We start from the raw sequence: 6165 nt of genomic DNA, 5'->3' as shown, positions 1-6165 counted from the left end.
CTTCTCTGGTGGCCGCAGCCGGAGAGCAGAGCTGAGAGCGTTTTTACAGTCCAGCACTGTGTGAGTCTGTGTGAGAGAGGCACAGTGAGAAAGTCAAACTCCTCTTTGGGTGAAGATGCAGGCACTACCTTAGCCCCTACCCATTAAGTCCAGTCCTAACACCCTCCCCAACCTTCTCACCCTCCCCTCTCTCCCTCTCCCCCCCAAACCCTTCACACACACCTGCTGTGACAAGAAGGTGGCGCCCACACAACATCCAAACCACCACACAACAAAGAGTAATATAAGATTTGGAAAAAAAAGCTTAATTTTTTATTGATTTAAAATTATTTGAGCCGTATTTTCTAAATCAAGTCTACAAATTATTTCATCATAAAGAGGTCAGAAATGACAGGTGTGCACCAATGGAGGTAATCATGGGTTACCAAGCAGAGTGTATAAGGGGAGGGGCAGGGTTACTCCAAAGTAAACAGCCAGGCCTAACCACTTTCCCAAGGGAGAATGACCATAACCTCAGAGAAACCCAACCCACAGCCTCTCACTGCAGACCATTCAATTCACCTCCACTCTGCCTCAGCAAACCAGCTCACCACCGAATGGTTACAGTGGGCTCTGAGGTATCTCTCATATCCAGCTAATAAGGAAAGTGGAGAGCTTTGCATTGAGGCAGCCATATACAAGCCCAGCTTCACCGTGTACGTTTGGCCGATGAAACAGGTCTGATGTATCAAACCACATTTGTAATTTTACTATAAATGTAATAAATTCCCACATTAAAGGTCAGTCGTCTGATGTAAGAGGTAGCTCTGTGGCTAAATGTGTGTGTATTTTTAGTATCACATTGATTGACAGCACTACATGCCCGACTACAGCAGTATATGCAGCAAGGACAGAGACATTTTTTGCATGCTTCCCTCTGCGCGGTAATACGGTTGGCTGGTGTAGTACAGTAAAAGGAAAATAGTTTCTATATGAAACTGCTCACAACAGGGTCTGTGGATTATCTTGAGGAACTGGGTCATGATTTCTGGCTGTTGAGCTTTTCAAATGTATATTTTTTTCAGTCTAGATGAATAAGTAGCATTACAGGTCGGAGGAAAAATATATGTTTTTGATTGTGGGCAGGCTGTCTCTTGAATCGCAAGGCCCATAAACTCTGCATGTTGCTCCACCTGTAAAACTTTGTGATTTTGACTCACACGGTTGGCAATTTCTGGGCACAACATTCATGTTTGGTACAAAACGAACATGCTGTTCTAGAGTTTGTTCAAACTGATCTCTGCTTAAGATTTAATTGGGCTCAAATGAAAGATAACGTGAAGAACAGGAACATGGCTGTGTGTGTACTCAGGGTTCATGAGAGTCCCTCAGTTGTGATTAAAGTTAGTTTAGGACAAGGAGCATAGTGTTCTCAACCCAGTTTAATGTTCCTGTGATTCATTTCTGGGTCATGACCCGTCAGTTGTAGAACAATAGCGCAGCTTGTGCTGACACAGTAAGTACATTAGTATAGAAATTCTGCCACTGTACAGACTACCAATGTCCTCTTTATTGTACTCAGCACCCTTTTTTTTAAGCCATGCTTGCAGCATGGCTCTAGACTTAACAGCATCCACTACTTTGGTCAAGACTGAAATATCTATAACTATTTGATTGATTGCTATTAAATTGTATACAAACATGTATGGTCCCCAGAAGATGGACCCTACTGACTTTGGTGATCTCTTGGCTTGCGATAGTGCTACCAGCAGGTGGACATGTTTGTGAGATGTACTGACCATTATTTGATGGCCTGCCATGAAATTTGGGGCACATATTTGTGGTCCCCAGATGATGAATTATCATGGCTTTTATGATCCCCTGACGTTTCTTGTAGGGCCACCCACAGGTCATTGTTTTCACTTATCAATGAAAAATTGGGTATTGATAGCCCTGGTTTTAAGATGATGTATCAATTACTTTGGCATTATAAAAAGATACTTCGGTATGTTAATTCATCAAAGGAAAAGTCAGATGATCCCATGACTTTTTCTCAGGAGTCACCATGATGTTGACATTTATGGTTTTGAGTGAAATGTCTTAGCAACTATTGCGTGGATTACCATGCCAAGTATGGTGCACACATTCATCCTTCGAGAGTGTGCATGTGCTGGCTGTGCATGCTGCTTGTTGCAGTTGAGCCTGCTTGTTTTTTTAACCCAATTTCCGTCTGACATCAATACTCAGTTTATCTGATTCTGATTTTCCTCTAGGGATGATTTGTAATAATTAAGTGATCCCTATGCACTCCCACAATCATCAGGTTAACATTTCCAATAAGTTTAAGTTTATAGTTTATTTTACTTTATTAATCCCCCTGAGGGGAAATTCAATGTTTTCACTCTTGCTTGTCAATTACACACAGGTCCAAAAGACACACACACATGCACAAACAGGACCTATACATGCACAAAGTGGAGAGATGTCAGAGTGAGGGGGCTGCCCTTGGTCAGGCGCCCCGAGCAGATAGCAATACTTTGTTTTATGATCACTATACAAAACTAATGGTATCACTGTCAACTGAATATCATGTTTAGTGCTCCCTAGAGCTACAAGAATTAATGGATTTATTGATTAGTCATCAATTATGACATTAATCACCAACTAATTTGATTAATTCAGTAATTGGTTTGAGATATTATTTCAGAAAAAAAGTCAAAATTCTCAAATTCCAGCTTCTTATATGTGGTTATTCTCTGGTTTCTTAACTTTATGACAGTAATGTGAATATCTTTGGGTTATGGACAAAACAAGACAGTTGAGATCGTCATCTATGACTTTGGGAAACACTATTTGACATTTTTTTAACTATTTACAGACATTTTATAGACCAAACAACTAATCGATTAGATTGACAAAATAATTGACAATGGACATTAGCATCCTAATAAGATAAAAAAAAAAAGAGATAGTGAACATGGTTAACATTAAACCTACTTAACATCAACATGTTAGCATTAGGGTTGCACGATATTGGATTTTTTGCCGATGTCCATAATGTGGATATATAATAACTTATTTGGCCAGTAACCAATATGGAAATATCCACTTTTACCCCACTTAATTTTAGTGATCATCAAGTCTCTTCTGTAGTGGAATTAACATCATATTATGCATGCATTCCTATTATTGTGAGCATTTTAGCATGTTAATGTTGGTTAGCATTTAGCTCAAAGCACCACTGTGCCTAAGTAGAGCCACAAATCCCTTCTGTTTTTTTATGTTGTTGTTTTTTGTTTGTTTCTTTTTTCCCCATTTAATTTCTTTTAGGTTTTTGATACTTGTGAATCTACATTGCCAAAATGCTCCCTCTACTACATACAGTACTGCTGCAAGTTTAGCTCTCTTTCCAGTGTAACATGGATAGAGTATGAATACACTGCTTCTTTGCTTTTTTTAGGGAATCATAGTTAAAATTGTTTGTGAGGTGACTAAGATGAATACAGTCCATTGAAAATCCTGAGTCATTTATGTGGTTACTGCACCTACTTGCACTGTTTTACTGGATGGAATAACTTGCATTTCTCCTCATGAATAAAACCCATAAATTATTGCTGTGAGCAGTGATGATTAGTAGAATCACTTCAGGCTAGACTGTAGACCAGTTGGTGGTAAATTACTTAATAGAAGGCTCAGTATTTTACAAGCAGTCATGATTCAATTCAGAAAGGGGTCCAGAAGGGGGTTGGGGCTGGGACAAATATATAGCAGACCCCCCCTGCTGTCTCCAAAACTCAGCTTTCTTCTGTTTCCAGCGAGTCTGCCTCAAACTTCCAACACTTTTAACATTCGGTAGGGAAAAAATACCTCATTTGATTCCATTCTGCAAAGACTTTACCTGCAAAAAAATATGAAAAAAATCCCATTTCCTGGCAGACGGCAGCGCAGGGAAGGGGAGCCAGGAAAGCTGCTTTTGATTCATGCTAAATTGCACTCTCAACACAGAACAGTATTCCTGTCCGTTTTTCATCCTTTTCACACTGCACCTACTTCACATTCACACATACAGAACATATACACACACCCACCCACCCTACTTTCCCAAGCATCCAGCTCACACACACTCTGCATCTTGAGAAACACCCTCATTTCATGTATAAAATCAGAGTTCAGCATCTATTTTTGGATGTGTTGTACCAATTCCCGCTTATTGGCCCACCCTGTTATGTCATAAATCCTGGCTTTAGTTGCAGCGACAGTTCCTGCTTTTGTTGTGGAGTCACATTCAAAGTCACTACTATGTATTTGGCATGTACCGGACATTAGTCAGTGTTAATTCCCACACCAGTCACCCTCTGGTGCTGTCAGCATTCTCTATTATTTCATTACTATTTAACAGCACCACTCCCCTTTTAACTCTGAACACTATCCCAGCTTCAAGTGAAATTTGAACACTACGTTAAAGTGAAAAGTGAAGACATGTACATTAAAACATCCAAAAAATAATAATTCAGTGCAGTTCCTGTTAAACATGACATTCAACAAACTTATATAACACCTCAAATGTCATCTGTGACCATATATTTAACTGCAAAGAACAGATTCAGAGGTTTTACAGTGTATTTGATAATGGTCCCTTTATGATGCAGTCAGGGCTTTGATCGGTTGGCCATTTGTTCACATGAGAACTTAAGGTTTGTTATCCTGGAAAACCTCACTTGAAAAATGACTTTTGCAGAGTTACTTTCCCCTCATAATGGTTTTTTAACGGTGAATTACTGTACGGGCCGTTTCAGTCGGTTCATGCTTTATAATGTCGTATTGTGGGCGGCTGGAAGAGTTTTCTTCTAATCATTCACACCTACCAATCATAACTGTCATCTGAGGAATGCTCTTTATTCCTCTTTACCTTCCTCTGGTTCAGCTATTTTCAACAGCTCTGCGACTGAGGCAGCGCTTTATTAATAAACTCCCAGGAGGTGAAATTTAAAATTGATGCGCTCTGTTTTCTTTTTGGTTAGTGGTTTATTGGTGCTTAAAATGTGTCACATTAAATCTGGATACTCTACAGTGATGTGGAAACACTGGTCAAAGAGTGGAGCTCTTCATCAAATTTACTCTGGGACACAGCAAAGTTAAAATACTGAACTTCAGGTGACTTTGTTTAAGCAGTGATTTATTTGGTTAGATAGAATACGCCGCAAATGGTGATCTGTGCAGCATCAGACTTTCGTTCAGTGGCTATTGTTAGCACAAAGCCGACACACAGCATTGAGTAGCAACTGTCAGCAGGCTGGGTATCCAGTTTGGGCATAAAACTGAAAGGTACGTTGGTGGCAGCTATTTTGCTTGTGTGTATATGAGTTATTTATTAGACTGAAAAAGCTAAGAGAGTTTGTGGAATGTAGCGAAGTCACCGAACATGCACAAGACGTGAACATAATGACACTGATGCTATGCACATGTGCTCTAGCGTTAGTTTTCACATAGTGGGGGAGGGTTAAGTAAAGAATGGCTCCGGGACGTTTTAAGTCCACAATTCAGCACTATATAGTTCCCAGTCTTTTCACGTTTTCATCAAGTTTTCTATAACACATATATTGTGTTAAGAAAGAAATCTCTGATTGTACTTTACTTGACTTAAAATATGTGATAGCGAAGCCTTGCTTTTGTATGTGCTGAGGCTGTAAAATGTTCTTTACTGTATTGTGTATTATCTGTGGGCTTAAACAGACCTGTGAGGGGGTATTTTCATATTTTGAGACCAAGAGTTGAAAACTTCAGGAAACGCTAGTAAGCAGGTTTTCAGTTCAGATTTTTGGCTCCAAAACATATTTTTCCTGACTAATAAACTATTTTTGAACATATACAAATGTTTAAAAGGTTAAAGAAAGTCAGAGTGCATATTTTACACTTGCATTGTGACAGTGATTACATTTACAACTTGTAGCTTCTATACAATACAATTCCAAAATATTTCCTGATTTCATGTGTGGTGTAGCATCATCATTTAATGTAGCATCCAGAGTTATGTAACAAAACCTGTATGTAAGAGTGTTTTCTCCTTCTTGTCCCATTAAAGAATTGACATTTCTGATATTGTTAGCCACAGCAGTTATTATATTCATACTGGTTTAGGGCTGCATGTAACTGTTCTTTTCATTGGTTAATCTGCAGATTTTTTTC

The sequence above is a fragment of the Epinephelus moara genome, chromosome 20 (assembly GCF_006386435.1).
Source record: "Epinephelus moara isolate mb chromosome 20, YSFRI_EMoa_1.0, whole genome shotgun sequence".
NCBI classification, from domain to species: Eukaryota; Metazoa; Chordata; class Actinopteri; order Perciformes; family Serranidae; genus Epinephelus; species Epinephelus moara.
This window is presented reverse-complemented; position numbering follows the sequence as displayed.